Genomic DNA, 15,940 nt, shown 5'->3' with positions numbered 1-15,940 from the left:
CTTTGTTGTCCACGGTGGCTCATTAGGGGTTTGGTAATGAGGTCAGACACACTCCCGTAATAAAAGCCAACAGCACCTTCGAGTCGGAATAGAAAGTCTGTGTCACATTCCCGAGGTCACAGGAATGCCAAATAAAGTGAAATCCAGAGACTGAACTCGAGTCCCCCGCCCTTGTTGTGAGACCAAGTAGAACCCAGACTCGTCTCTCCCAATCTCTTATTCTCGCAGCCTCTGCTCCCGGTGAGTGAGGGACCCTTTGGGAGCCGGGGTCTGCGCTGTGAACCTGACCACGTGGGGTTCCTTAAGGTTCTCAGAGGTCGAATGACCCCCCTGGGGAATGATTCTCTCTCTCTCTCTCTCTCTCTCTCTCTCTCTCTCTGTTGCTGCCTGAAATGAAATAAATACAAATTTAAAAACTAAAACAGATTTCATTCCTCAGGAGTGCGGAGCCTAACAGACCAGGAGATGACGGCTAGGGGCGGTCCCCCCAGGTCTGCATGAATCCTGGATGTCAAGGCAGAGACCGCGTAGCTAGACGAGACGCCTGCGGGTCTCCCAGTCCAGGTTCTATGCCCGGGAGTGGAGACAGGAGCCGGGCGGGCAGGGAGGAAGGCGCTTCCCGCAGCTCTGGGCTGAGGCGGCCTCTGCTTCCCGGGCCTCTTTTTCCTGGAGCCCCCACAAGAGCCAAGTTTCTTTGCCACTGATCCAGAATCCGCGTGCCTTCTGGTCGGTCCCATCCTGGAACCCCCGACAGAACGCCCCAGTCCCTTCCAAGCCTCCCTGCCCGGGGTCCCTGGGGTGGAGGGGTCACATCTGCCACTGTCATTCATTCCACATCACGTCAGGAAAACCGGAAGGCTCACAACACCTGCTGTTCTCACTCCCCCTAGCACCAGGCCCGCCTGTCTCACGGAAAACCGCCCAGAGCCTGCACCCGATGCTGTCGCGGGGAGCAGGGAGTGAGTTGCACAGGAAAATGTCCCCAGGCGCTGACAACACGTGTCACCTGCGAGGCCCGGCCCAGGGCGATGTGAGAGCCAGCTGCCGTCCGCACACTTTCTGCCGAGACGACTGTGGGGTTTGAGACACTTGGGGCAGCTCGAGGGGCCTGGCCTTTCTGTTCCTCGCTCCTCATTCATCGAGAGCCTTCCCCAGGGAGCTGGGCGGGCAGCAGCAGCTGGCCTCAGAAGAGACCGCCTGTGTCGGGAGTGGGCGGGGACTCCCCAGGGCTGCACACGGTGCTCGGTGCTCTGTCCCCGCAAGCTCTCTTCCAGCGGGGGGCTGCCTCCTGCTGACTGCACCTTGCTTGACCGAGCACCCCAGGCACGGCACTCACCTGTGGGTTTTGCGAGTTCATTCTGGGGTCACCTTGACCTTGATGAACCCAAAGAAGCCGAGTCTGAGGCACAGCTCTGCCCCGAGCCCACCTTGCCCTTCCCAGCACCACCCTTCCATGTGCGAGGCCTCGCATCTAGGAATCTCTCCTGAGCCCCGTCTCGTATCCCCACAGCCCCTCTGCCACCAAAGCTCAGGGACCCCGCCTCCACAGTCCATTCGGGATCTGCCCACCTCTCACCATGATTCCTCCCTGGTCCCATTGCCACCACAGTCCTCTCACAGTGGCCACGGGGAACCTGCCCACGCTCTGGGGCCTTGGCACACCTGCGCCCCCCCTCACAGACACCCTGGGGCCTCGCCACACCTGCACCCCTCACTGACGCCCCAGGGCCCTGTCACACCTGCGCCCCCCTCACTGACGCCCCGGGGCCCTGTCACACCTATGCCCCCCTCACTGACGCCCCGGGGCCCTGTCACACCTGCGCCCCCCTCACTGACACCCTGGGGCCTCGCCACACCTGCACCCCTCACTGACGCCCCAGGGCCCTGTCACACCTGCGCCCCCCTCACTGATGCCCTGGGGCCCTGTCACAACTGCGCCCCCCTCACTGACACTGTGCTGCCCAGAGGACTCCCATCTGCCTTCTTTGTTCTCTGGCCTCATGTTGCTGCCTCTGCCCAGCCACCCATCACACACCAGACACAGGCCCCAGGGCCTTTGCACAGGGGGCTATTCTGCTTGGCCCCTGTGTTGTTTTCTCAGAAAAGCCTTCCCTAATGACTCAACCTGAAGAACTTGAAATTGAAACGTGCGATTTCAAACTGCTCCCCCTCCGGGGCTTCCTCGTGGGGTTCCCTTGGCTTCATGGCTTCAACGTCACTTCCTGGTTCCCTGGTTTATTTGTTGGATGACTGATCAATCACTCTGGCAACCAGCTCTGGGTCTGAACAAGGGTCTGGCATGTTCCCCGGCTTTCCAAAAAGTCTGCCGGACGTGTCTGAGATCGGGGTCGGCCCCTCCCTTGTAGCTCTCAGCGCCGGTGACGGCTCCCTTGCCGATCTGGGAGCCCAAGGAATGAGTAACCCCTTGCTCTTTGCTGTGAGTGGAAAGTTCCATGGAGACCACGATGCTGTGAAAATGTCGCACGCAGGGAATGAGTCACGGGAGGAGGGAAGGCGGCCTGAAGCTGGCCCCGGGAGCCCACCGTGCCAGTAGCAGCGAGGGGGAGGACGCGGGGGTCCAGGGGCTTCCCTAGCTCGCCCGATCCCACCCGGGGCAGGCACGCGGGGCCGGGCAGTGGGGCACACGTCAAAGGCCGCCCCTCGAGGACACTGCCGCCTGGCCTCAGGCAGGCACTGCACGCTCCCAGGGCTCCCAGCGTCCTATGCAGGGCCTGGAGGCGGTGGGGAGCCCGGGGCCAGGACCCGTGTAGCTTCATGGAGGGAGAGGAAGCCGGCCGCGCGGGAGCCGCGGTGAGCGATCAGGGCTGTGTTCTCAGCCAAGCTGTGCGGTGCACTGAGATGGCGCAGGGGCGCAGTAGGGGCGCAGCCTTCCTCCCGGGGTGTCGGAGGGCCCGGGGGAGTGGGGAGGCCTCCTCGAGCCGCAGCCAACCCCTGAGGAGTCCAGGTTGCGCTGGGAAGCGAGCGCAATGCCTGGGCCCAGTTTGGATCCTGGGTCCCCTTTCTGCTCTGAGCCCTTAATTCCTACGGAACCACAGCAGGCAGGTGTGTGGGCTCCCGGCGGAGCCACACCCACAGCACCGGCCACTTCCGGCCTCGCCAGGAACCGCGAACCCCGCGTCCAAGCCCAGCTCGGAGCAAAGCGAGCAGAGGCGCTGATGTCAGCAGCCGCGCGGGACCAGCAGGGGGCGCCAGGCCACTTTAAACGCCCCGTGCACCTGTGCCTTTATTTTAGCAATAATATCTATGAATTCACAGATTTTTCTATATTGTCTTAATTTTCCCTTAATTACAGTAAAATAAATACCTCGCCATCACTGCAGTTTTATACAGCACTTCGGGTATGGTTAGCTGTATATTTACTGAGAACGAGCGAGCGAGCGAGAGCAAGGGGGGGGGGGAGAGAGTGAGCGCTTCCTTCTGCTGCTTCACGCCAGGGCTGGGCCAGACTGAAGCCTGGAGCTTGGAACTCAACCCAGGTCCTCCCCACGGTCACAGGCGCCCCAAGCACCTGTGGGATTCAACCGCCCACCCCCGGCAGGGTTCTAACAGCTTTGTAAATATCGGCTCACTTCGCCCACCCAGCACAGGCAGAGTGCCGTGTTGTCCCTGCTTCACAGATAGGGAAACTGAGGCAGAGCTCACCCGGCTTGGCCTGGGCCCCTGTGACCGGTGTGAGGTGACATCTGAACCCTGGGCTTGAGAATCAGGCCCAGCTGTCTGGCCTCGGTGAGGACAGAGAAACAGAGCGGGTTTGTGGCTCCCTGGGTGGAGCCGCGGCCTTTCCTTTTTTTTTTTTTTTTTTTTTTTGACAGGCAGAGTGGACAGTGAGAGAGAGAGACAGAGAGAAAGGTCTTCCTTTGCCGTTGGTTCACCCTCCAATGGCCGCCGCGGCCGGTGTGCTGCAGCCGGTGCACCTTGCTGATCCGAAGGCAGGAGCCAGGTGCTTCTCCTGGTCTCCCATGGGGTGCAGGGCCCAAGCACTTGGGCCATCCTCCACTGCACTCCCGGGCCACAGCAGAGAGCTGGCCTGGAAGAGGGGCAACCAGGACAGAATCCGGCACCCCGACCGGGACTAGAACCCGGTGTGCCAGCGCCGCAAGGTGGAGGATTAGCTTACTGAGCCGCGGCGCTAGCCGCGGCCTTTCCTAAACTCCACGTGTACATTGGAGTCTGTCAGATGCCCGGATGTGGGGCCCGCACCCTCTTGTGGGGGAGGCTGAATCCGGAGAGGCCTAGAGGAAACTTCCTGAGCCTGCCTCGAATTTGAAAACCTGACTCTAAGTTTCAAATCCCTGGTGGCAAACACCCCAGCCCCAGGGCACTTTTGCCTAAGGATCATTAAGGTTGTATAACAGGAGTGGCGAAGATCCTTCTGCATCACAACACCCCACCCATTGCCCACATCCGCTCATCCCCTCTGTACCTCAGCTACATATACACCTCCCTTTTACAATAAAGTAGGCCCTGCTTCCACTGGGCTCCACACCGCGCCTGCTTGTCCCCCGGGTTTGGGGAGGGCTGAGTGGCCGGTGGCGCACTTCCCCTCCTCGGTCAAGGCAAGCTGCGGGCAGCCTGCCTAATTCTGTCACCGCACCTCTCTGCAGCGCACAGGAGGACGGGAAGCAAGCCAGGCTCAGGGTTCTGACTGTCCCCGCGGGAGCTCCAGGCGGAGAGGCCTTCTGAGAGGCGCCTGCTTTTCCCTTGGTGGCCTCCGGCTTGCAGCCTGCAGATGCCCCTCTGTCAAAGCCGCCTGGGGCCCTGCACCCCACGGCGGGCGGCCAGGTCCCGTCCTGCTCCTGCATCTGGGGAGGCAGCAGCGAGGGCCCCAGTGCTTGGGCCCTGCCACCCACGTGGGAGACCCGGATGGAGCTCCAGGCGCCTGGCTTTGGCCTGGCCAAAAAAACGGCTGGGATGCTGAATTTTGTGATTTTCTTTTTAAGCCACCATTCAACACTTTTTTTAAAAGTAGGATCAAAACTTTTCTTATTTGAGGTCTAGCTATTTAGATGTTCTCCATTGCAAAATAAAGCTCCAAGGACAATAGGAGAAAGCATGTGTGGGAAACCACAAGTCTGTGTGAGTGCGTGTGAGTGTATGTGTATGAGTGTGTGTGTGTCTGTCAGTGTGCGTGTCTGTGTGAGTGTGTGTGTGTGCACGTGCACCATAGTTCTCTCTGGCAGTCTGGTGAAACTGATGGCCCTTTTCTCAGAAAGGCGCTGTAAGTGCATAAGTAAAACACACAGGAACACAAGGGAAACTGACTACATGGGAAGGCACTTCTACCCCTGAGGGCCCTGCAGTCGGGGGCCTGGGACTCACCCCCCGGTGGTTTCCAATGCTGTTATCTACTGCAGACTAAGGCAGGGGACACTTTGTATCCTTATCCGTATCTCCATCTCTACCTATCTCCAGTTGTTTCTCTAGAATCATTTTCTAGACGTGGATCAGTGGGGCAAAGATCATGTATAGGGATCATTTTTGCCAAATTGTTCCCCCCAAATTTGTAACAACTGCTTCTCCCAACAGGGTAGGAGAGAGACCTGTTTCTCAATGAACGCTACTAAGCCAGCAGCAGAAAAATGTTCTTTCATTCTGCCTTCAACTATATTCTTTTTTCCTCTGAGACACACACACACACACACACACACTGAGAGGAGAGGGGTCCTCTGAGGCCTGCACTAGCCAGGGCCGCGCCAGGCTGAAGCAGGACTGAGGGACCCCGGTCTCTCCTGTGGGCGGCAGGAACCCAATCACTGGGCCATCACCGCTGCCTCCCAGGGGCTGCTCCGGCAGGAAGCTGGAGCCAGGCCCGGGGCCGGGGCTCTGCCCCGAGCTCGCCAGTGCGGGCCACAGGTATAGAACTGCCGGCCCCTGCACTCGCGCTTTGTGAGCGATGCTTTGCATGTTCGCAAGCTTCGCCAGCAATCCACGTCTTATGTTGTGGCGGGATGCCTGGTCGTGTTCACTCTCTGGTCAAACCTGCTTTCACGCATGTGCAGAGTGTTGCCCCCCCCCCCCATTTAAAAGAGCAGCTGTTTGTGAGAACAGCACTAACCCCTGACAGGCAGCTGGCACCAGACAACCCCGAAGGGCACGACGCTCTCTCTGTATCGGGGCCGGTGGGTGATGACAAGGTAGAAAACCCACGTGCCACAGCGCTGCCGGCTGTGTGGGAAGCAGAGCCTGCTCAGGTGGGTGGGGGTGGTTGCTTGCCCAGGCATCAGCCTCAGCTACACAGGGGTGACCCCGAGGACGGTCAGGCACGTGCCACTGCGCCGAAGCCTGCACTCTTCACGTGCCTGTGTGACCAGGTTCCGGGACTGACTTCTAACCCGAGGTTGGAACCAACCTCGATTGTGAGCGCCCCACCAAGCGCCTGCCCGTGACAGGCTGCCCACGTGAGTCTCCGCTGACACTGTGGAGTCCAGTAGAACGTGAGGATTAAGGGCAGCCCTGAAGGGACTTCTCCCAGCTGCAGGGGTGCTTTAAGGTTCCTGCTGATTTCACAGAAATGTGCAAACCTGGATAGGTACAATAGTGTCAGAGCGGGGCGTGGTCTGGACTCCAGGATGCAGTACTTTTTTTTTTTTTTTTTTGATAGGCAGAGTGGACAGTGAGAGAGAGAGACAGAGAGAAAGGTCTTCCCTCCGTTGGTTCACCCCCCAAATGGCCGCTGCAGCCGGCGCACTGTGCCGATCCAAAGCCAGGAGCCAGGTGCCTCCTGGTCTCCCATGCGGGTGCAGGGGCCAAGGACTTGGGCCATCCTCCACTGCACTCCCGGGCCACAGCAGAGAGCTGGACTGGAAGAAGAGTAACCGGGACAGACCCCGGCGCCCCGACCGGGACTAGAACCTGGGGTACGGGTGCTGCAGGTGGAGGACTAGCCTCGTGAGCCGCAGCAACTGCCCAGGATGCAGTTCTTGACATGACCAGCAGGTGGGGATGAAGGACAAGGAACGAACCGCACAACTCGGGGGGGGGGGCCCTACACAGCCGTGCAGGCGAGCCGTCTCCAGTTCCTGGTACACAGGCATGCGTGTGCACACATGTGCTCCAATGTCGGCAGCACCCGCACGGACCAAGGAATCGCAAGGCTCATTTGCATGCAAGCCTCTCCCTCCTACCTCCTCCCAGTACCATAGAGAGCAGAGGCCACACCTGGAATGGAAATGGGAAATGGTGTGGGGTGCAGGAAACGCGCACCCTGAAGTCGGTTCCGTCTCCCGCTTTGAGAACAAATCACGAGTGCAGAGCGAGAGAAGAGAGGCGGCACAGCAGGCAGTGACAAGGCCAAGGACAGCCTGCGGCACGGGGGTGGGGGTGGGAACAGGGGAGTCAAAGGACAGCCGGAGCCCAGCTAGCGCCTGGCCGCCACTCGGCTGCACCAGCGTCTGCTTGGGAACACGGACCCTGTGCTGCCGGAGGTCCCATCTGGCTGAGAAGCCAGGACGTCAAGGCTCCAGGCTTTAAAAGGTCAGTGACGCTCAGTACAGTGTGTGACCCCAGAAACCCCTTCAGCGAGCTGGAGGCTGTCCCCACGCTGCGGGTCTCCCACCTCTGGGAGAGCTGCTACTGGCCTCTTTTAAAAACATTTATTTGGCAGACAGAGAGCCATCCACGGGTTCACTTCTCAGATGCCAGAGGCCAGGGGATGACAGGGTCCCAACCATTCGAGCCATCACCTGCTGCCTCCCAAGTACACGTTGGGGGCGGGGGGGGGGGACTGCCGCCAGGACTTGAACGCAGGCGCAGTGATATGGGACGCGTCCCAGCGGGCATCCCAACCGTGCGTCAGAAGCCCCTTAGCCGCTGGCCCGGGTGATGACAGTCCCCAAGCCGCTAGGGGGCGTGCCGGGCAGCTGGGAGGGACGGGACCTCTGCCGTCCCATCCCCCCCACCATGTTCCCCGAATCACCACGCTGGGGAAGCCGGGGCTCTCAGGGCCAACCTCACAGGTGAGCCGGAGCAGAGGCCAAGTTCGCTCTGCAGCAGCTAGCGGCCAGGGGACCTGGCAGTGGCAGCCAAGGGTGCACGCCGATGGATGACCCATGGTGTTGCGGTCCATGCCACGGACCACCGCTCAGCCAGGACGCGTGCCTCCGCGGGAGTGACCTGGCAGCGCCAACTGAAGACGAAGCAAGGACCACGGACCGGTGACGGCCGACTCAAACAGCCTCAGAGCCCCAAGGGGAGGAGGCAGAGTGCTGGGCCGAGGGGAGGGGACGCGCAGTGATTGGGGGGGTGGGTTCCCAAGTAGCCAGGGTGTGCGGACTGGCACTGATGGTACTCCTGTTACCCGGACTAAACTGTAACTTTTAACCAGGGGCCTCTGGGAGCAGGAGACAATCAGACTTTGCACCCACCCACAGCACTGCCCGGTCTCACTGCACGATGGGTGAGGGTCTCCCTGGGGACTAGGCCGGAAGTCAGATGGGTGAGGGTCTCCCTGGGGACTAGGGCCGGAAGTCAGAGGGGTGAGGGTCTCCCTGGGGACTAGGGAGGGAAGACAGAGGGGTGAGGGTCTCCCTGGGGACTAGGGCCGGAAGTCAGAGGGGTGAGGGTCTCCCTGGGGACTAGGGAGGGAAGACAGAGGGGTGAGGGTCTCCCTGGGGACTAGGCCGGAAGTCAGAGGGATGAACCCGGTCAATCTTATATCTTGCTAATTAACTGAATAATGAAGATGCACATTTGTTGATGATTTTTAAGTTTCATGTACTTCCTTTTTAACGATTTGCTTATTTGAAAGGCAGAACTAGAGAGAGGGAAAGGCAGAGAGAGACAGAGTGAGAGCGCGAGGCAGAGAGAGAGAAGAGGGAGAGAGAGAGAGAGAGAGGAGGGAGAGAGGGGACATGGTCAGCCCATGTCCTGCACGTGGGCCCTGGCCGCAAGGGAGGCCAGGAAAGGGAGGCCTGTCGTGGGTGGGGCGCGGCCGCCTCTGCTCCCTGAAGTTGGAGATTGGTCAGAATTGACAAGATTCTCAGAGCTGAGACTACAAGCCAAAGAAAGGACCAGGGGCCGGCACTGTGGCGTAGCGGGTAAAGCCGCCTTCTGCAGTGCCTGCATCCGTATGGCCGCTGGATCGAGTCCCAGCTGCTCCACTTCTGATCCAGCTCCCTGCTATGCCCTGGGAAAGCAGTGGAAGATGGCCCACGTGCTTGGGCCCCTGCACCCGCGGGGGAGACCTGGAAGAAGCTCCTGGCTCCTGGCCTTGGGTCAGCGCAGTTCTGGCCATTACGCCCATTTGGGGAGTGAACCAGTAGATGGAAGACTCTCTCTCTCTCTCTCTCTCTCTCTCTCTCTCTCCCCCTCTCTCTTCTCTCTCTGTGTAACTCTGACTTTCAAATAAATAAATCAATCTTAAAAAAAAAAAAAAAAGAATGATTGTTGGGCCGGCTGAGTGTGAGGAGGCCTTGCTTACCCAGGTGGTCGCCCGCAGATTGTAAGCCCCCCTCACCGTGCTCCAGGTGTCCCCCCGGATGTTTGAGACCAGTACTTCTCAAATGTCCCCTGGTACGGGGACTCCCCGGGCTCCTCTGACCCCCCCCCCCCCCCAGTTCTGGGCAGGCGCTGAGGGTCTGTGTTTCTAAGAATCTTTCAGGCCCTGCTGGGACAGGTGCCGCTGGCCCGTGAGCCACCTCTGAGCAGCAAGCGTTGGGAGCTCCAACCCCAGGCTCATGGCAAATCGGCTGCTTCTGCCTGTAGCCGGGAGAGAGCTGCTGTGGCCGCCCAAAGGGCACATCAAGGCTTCCTGAGGGGGTGCAGCCTCCGCCCCTTGCTGATCAGCGAGATTTTGCAGTGAAACCGCCGTGCAATGTGCTGTGGCTTCAGATCCACACGCGCTACTTGCTCTAAGTTTGCATTAGGTTTGCTTCTCAACTTTGGTCCCCTGCCTGGCTGCGGCGTGGCTGCTTTGGTCCCCTGCCTGGCTGCGGCGTGTTGTGCTTTGCTTCCATCTCACTCGCTTCTCCCCTCCCAGCAGTCTGGGTCAATGTGGGAATGAAAGCCGGTCCAGGGGAGATGAGAGCTCAGTGGGAGGCCAGCTGGAAAGAGATCAAAATAAAGATTTTTCTCTGCTCCCTGCCTCCCCGAGCAAGCAGAGGCGGGGTTTGTGGAAATCGCTGAGAGGGTGAGAGGGGCGAGGCAGGCAAGGGTTTCGGGAATGCGCTTTTGGGGAGCAGGAGTCTCTCTCTGAGCACACCCAGCCCCCTGCCTTTCGCTCTGTGTAAGGAGAACTGGGCTGTCCAGCGGGGTGGCAGGGGGTCCTGGGTGTGGCCTCAGCAAGTTTCCTGCCCCAGCTGGACACCCCTCCCTCCTCCTGCAAAATCAGAGTGATGCCTGCTTGCAGGGCTGGGTGTCCCCGTCCTTTTCCTATTGCGGTAATGAAACGCCCAAGGCTGGGGACTTTATGTCTTTAGCTCGGTGGTCAAGAGCATGGCACTGCAGTCTTCTGGGCCTGGGAGGTCCCTGGCCTGTCCTGGGGGTCAGAGCACACACTACGGGAGAGAGACAGCAAGCCAGGGACGGGGAGGGGTCAGGCTCAGGCTCCTGCTTTTGGGGTCTCCATTCAAGGCTTCCAGGGGCAGTGGCTCCACCCACCTCCTGCAGGCCCCACCTCTTAGAGGTCCCACTGCCTCCCCAGGACCAGGCCTCCAACACAGGATCGCTTCCCTCGCAAATCCTACCCAAAGCTAGCAGCCAGGTGTCCCCTGTTTGTTCCCCAGACCCTCTCTCTGCCACGGGACGTTGACCGTGAGCAGCTGGGTTGTTGGGGTGCCCTGCCTGTGTTTGCAAAGGAGGTGTCAGCAAAAGATGGGCCCTGCAGTGTTCATCACTGTCCCCTTGGGGCTTTGGGCCGCATCTGTGAGTTTGCCTCATTATCGCTGGGTGTGCAGCACCAGCCCTGAGACTGAAACAATCATAAGCGCCTCTCAGATACAAAGTATCAGCAGTAGACCGCTTTGCAATAATGGACAGGTTCCCCTGGGTCATTCACTTACGGAACACGAGGTCGACTTTCCCAGCGGAGGGCACCATAGGCTACTTCTGTTTCCATCCCTCACTCACAGTCTGACCAAATTCCCAGGGCCTGGCCAATCAGAGCATTGCCTCCTCGTGTCCTCACTGATTGGCTCAGGGATGGACACGTGGCCTAAGCTGTTCCAATCAGAGTGACTCTCAGTAACTTAGAGTTACTCTAAAGATACTTTGTTCTTTCCTGTTGCACTTGAGAAGGTGCAGGGCTGCTGGGTTTCTGCAGCCATGTTGTCACCATGAGGGAGTGTCTTGAGCTGCCAGAAATTGCCATGGGGACACAAGAGTGGAGCTCACAGCATGGAAATTGTAAGCGCCTCATGGCCTTCTGTGGCTGGACCTGAAGCTCGCCATGGCCCTTGGGCTTTGCAGTTATGTGAGCCTATAAGGGGGCCTGTCCCCAACCACCCCTCTTGTGACATGTTTTTTCCCTAAGCCAGTTTGAGTTGTGTTTTCTGATATTTGGAAACTATGAGTCCTACCTAATATAATGGCTATAGGAGTAAAAAGCCCCATTTCTTTTTTTTTTTTAAGGTTTATTTATTTTATTTGAAAGAGTTACAGAGAAGCAGAGAAAGAGGTCATCCTTCCACTGGTTCACTTCCCAGATGGCTGCAATGGCCAGAGCTGCACCAATCCAAAGCCAGGAGCCGGGAGCTTCCTCTGGGTCCCCCTCGCAGGTGCAACGGCCCAAAGACTTGGGCCATCTTCCACCACCTTCCCAGGCCATAGCAGAGAGCTGGATTGGAAGTGGAGTGGCTGGGACTTGAACCGGTGCCCATATGGGATGCGAGCACTGCAGGCTGCGGCTTTACCTGCTACAACACAGTGCCAGCCTCAAGAAACTCCCTCTTCCCCAAATCAATTCCTCTCCCCATCCCCACAGTGCTCGGAGGGAAGTGTGATCATCATGCCCATTTTCCAGATGGGAAGAGCAATGCTCAGGGAACTTCAGTACCTTGCCCAAGGCCACCAGTTATTGAATGCTAGGAGCAGGATCCAGGCACGGGGTCCAGCCCTTTATTCCACCCTATGCTGCTGCCCAGAAGAGTGGACACCCATCACCCCCTCCTCAGTGGCCAGAGCCATGACTTTCAACAGAGAGAGCACACCCTGGCCCCCGGGGTTCCGGCCGTGGCGGTGGGGGAAGACTGGGCGTGCCGTCTGGATGCCGGGGAGTCTGCAGCCCTGTGGCTCCCCCACATTCATTATCTAACTGCTAATGAAAAGTTCTCCCAATCGTGTGCCTGCCAAGTCTGCTGTGACGAAGTGTGAAAGCGCATTTGCAATGAGCAGCCTCCGCGGGCAGGCAAACGCGGGGCGTGTGAGAGTCCCTGGCACAGCTCTGCGAAGTGGGGCTGCGGCGTGTCCCCTGCCATCTTGTGTGAGCGGTCCATTGTGCAGACCCCTCCCAGGGTGGCCGGGGAGCTCTCGTGGACTAATTCCCAGGGGCAGCAACGGCTACTGTGCCCTGAGCCAGCAGACTCCGTTCTGGGTGACCTGGGTGCTGTGTTTTGTCGCATCCTCATGTGAGGTGGGTGTTCTTGTTCTGCTTTTACAGAGAAAGAACTGGAGGTGCTGGGAGGCCCGGTAGCTTGCCCAGGGTCAGGCACCAAGGCAGCGACCTGCTGGGGAATCCGACCTGAGCTTCCCTGGCTCCAAAGCCCCGGTTGCTCCACTTGTCCCAGGGCTTTCACTCCTCTCTGCTGCCCTGGATGTGACCCTCACATAACAGCGAGGCTCAGAGGAAGGCCGCTTTGCAGGTGGACTCTGCTGAAGACCAGTGGGCCTGTTGGAAGGGTGTGAAGTCCAACTTTTGTATTAGATTTTATGTATTTGAAAGGCAGAGTTACACATACACACACACACACACACACAGCTCTTCCATCCACTGGTTCACTCTTCAAATGGCCACAACAGCTGGGGTTGGGCCAGGCTGAAGTCAGGAGCCAGGACCTCCATCTGAGTCTCCTATGTGGGTGCCGGGGCCCACGCTCCGGGGCCATCTTCGGCTGCTTTTCCAGGTGCATCAGCAGGGATGCCTGCATCCAATATGAGCACCAGTTCAAGTCCTGGCTGCCCCACTTCTGACCCAGAGCCCTGCTCGTGCTCCTGGGAAGGCAGTGGCTGATGGCCCCGACACTCGTGGGAGACCCCGATGGAGTTCCTGGCCCCCAGCTTCAGTCTGGCCAAGAGCTGGCTGTTGTGGCCATTTGGGGAGTGAACCAGCAGATGGAAGAGCGCTCTTGGTGTCTGCCTCTCCTGTGCCACTCTGCCTCCCAAATATATATACACTTTTTGAATGTCCCTTTTCAGAGGGAAGCTTTGCCTGGGCAATCTCACGCAGAGTTCCCCTGGGGTCTCACTGACCAGGACTGGGTCACATGCCCCCCCCCCCGCCCCCATGTCTCATTGGCAAAGGCTGATGGGATTGCTGAGTTTGGCATAAATCCCAGCATTGGGCACGCACGGGGGAACTTGGGTGGGGGAAGCTTGGGGGGCAGTTTTGAAGTCAGCAACTGGTGGTGTCTACCACTGAGGCACCAGGGGTGCTGGAAACTGAGCTTGCAGTCCTGGGCTCTGGCCAGCACCTGCTGTGGGTGTGGGGGCAGTAGATAGGCCAATCCAGCCTTCAGTGGAAGACGGCAAATCTTAGTGTTTGTGTTCCCTGTGGGAAGCTGAACAACTCAGCAGCCTGGGTGGGATGCGACTCCATAGCTTGGGTCCACTTCTTCTGGAGCCCCTCCCGGCCCTATAGCATCTCTAGGACCTCAGTTGAAGGTCATTGCCAAGTAGCTGTCATGTCCACCATGAGGCCCTCGCACTCCTGTGCTGAGGCATCTCCTGTTCGGTTATCTCCATGGAGACACCGTCCCCCCATGAAGGGGGCTCCTCATTTGCAGGAAGAGTCTAAGGGCTTCTTTTTGGGGTCCCCCATCTAAGGAAGCACAAACGTGGTGGAAAACCAGCACCATCCTGGGCTTTGTTTTAAAAGTCCAGTTGTTGAATTTAAATGTGTTTCAGCAAAGTGAGCTTGGGCTGCTATAGGTCATTTGGGTAAACAGCCGGTTCTCTGCAGAAAGAAATGGAAAGACCCTTTCAGGCTCGGCTTTACGGCTGCCGAGGCACGTCTCGTGGCAATTCCTCAGCCGCTTGATCTGAAGTGCAAGGGTGCTGATGGGGACCCTGTCTCGCAGGGGAGGCATCATCCCAGCGGAAGGCATCTTGTGGCCTGGCGGTGAGGGTGGGGTTGTCCATGGAGCTCGTGCCTACCTGGACCCCCGTCCACGGGGTGGGGCCTCCATGCCTCAGCAGCCACCGGGAACAGGTGGGAAAGGCTCCACCTCTGCTTCTTTGGAGCCTTGCCCGTGGCCAATCAGAGGTGTCTCAGGGGAGAACGAGGGGCATCGGGACCAGACGGGCGCTAGGCTGGGGCGGGTGAGACCCAGTCACCCAAGTGGAGAACAGCCCCTGGCGTTACTTAGACTTTTGTTCACCATGGACTTTTTTTTTTGACAGCATTTTTAAAAATTCTGCACTGGAGCTGGCGCCGCGGCTCACTAGGCTAATCCTCCACCTTGCGGCGCCGGCACACCGGGTTCTAGTCCCGGTTGGGGCGCCGGATTCTGTCCCGATTGCCTCTCTTCCAGGCCAGCTCTCTGCTGTGGCCAGGGAGTGCAGTGGAGGATGGCCCAAGTACTTGGGCCCTGCACCCCATGGGAGACCAGGAGAACCACCTGGCTCCTGCCATCGGATCAGCGCGGTGTGCCGGCCGCAGCTCGCCGGTCGCGGCGGCCATTGGAGGGTGAACCAACGGCAAAGGAAGACCTTTCTCTCTGTCTCTCTCTCTCACTGTCCACTCTGCCTGTCAAAAATAAAAAAAAAAATTAAAAAAAAATCTGCACTGGAATGCCGTTTGTCTCCAGGACTGAGTTTTTTGGCTCCCCTCCCCCATCCCCAGTAAAATTTTGTGCCCAGGGCTAGTGCCTTGCTGACTTTGCCTTAGCTCCAGCCCTGCTGAGAGGTGGGGCCTGAGAATCTGCATTGCTAAATCAGCCTTCCCATCCTCCCCCACTGTGAGTCCTGGAGAAGCACTGGGCTAAGCGTCAGGGATGCTCTGGGACCCCAGAGGGCCATGCGGCCGCCTCCCCCAGAGCGGTGATGGCCACACAGCGCCCCCCAGGGTGTATAGAGGGAACTGCACAGGGCTCAGAACAGAGGCCCCCTGAGGATCCTGCTCCACACTTTGACCAGAGACGCTATTTCCACCTGATTCGTAGCTGGGCTTTCTGCACCAGATTCCACAGGAGAAACAGGTTCCGCTGAGAATAAACATGGAAAATCCACACTCTTGAAAAGCCTCGAAGGAGCCTGTGAGGTACCCTGAAGCCTCTGGATTCTTAATTAGGGCCTGGGACCCCCTAAGCCCCACTCCAGGGTGAGGGTCCGGATCTGGAGCACCCCCTCCCCTGGCCCCGTCCTCCAGTGAGGGTCTGCGGGGTCCCTGATCCACGCCTCTGCCTTGGTCACCAGGACGGGCCAGAATCTGCGAGACAGGTCAGAAACCCCGACACCCAGCCGCTTCCCGGCACGGCCCCGCCCCGCCCTCAGCACCTGGGGCACGAGGCTGCCCTCCCAGCACTGCTGCTCTGTCAGGCACTCCCTTTGCTACCTCCAAGTGGCATTTGCTTTCCCGCTCCCCTGAGTCTTAAAAGGTTCCATTTCCTAGTTCTTACCACATTATATTTCCATCTGTTTAGCACTGTCAGCGGCCCCGCCTCTCACAGCCACTTCCGAGGGGAGAAAAAAAGGTCATTCCATAAATCTCAGGCGTGATTATGGTGACACCAGTGCCCGATCTCTATGACACCCACTAGGCTGGGCCAGG

General features: G+C 58.9%; 1 long non-coding RNA gene across 1 annotated transcript in view; it reads left to right on the top strand.

Annotated features, from left to right (window-relative positions):
- LOC127487350 (uncharacterized) overlaps positions 1 to 15,940 on the top strand; it is a 1,183,652-nt gene that overhangs the window by 451,756 nt on the left and 715,956 nt on the right. The window lies entirely within an intron of this gene.

This window comes from Oryctolagus cuniculus, chromosome 11, assembly GCF_964237555.1.
Source record: "Oryctolagus cuniculus chromosome 11, mOryCun1.1, whole genome shotgun sequence".
Lineage (NCBI taxonomy): Eukaryota > Metazoa > Chordata > Mammalia > Lagomorpha > Leporidae > Oryctolagus > Oryctolagus cuniculus.
Note: the sequence above shows the minus strand (reverse complement) of the source record. Positions and strands in the feature narration are given on the sequence as shown.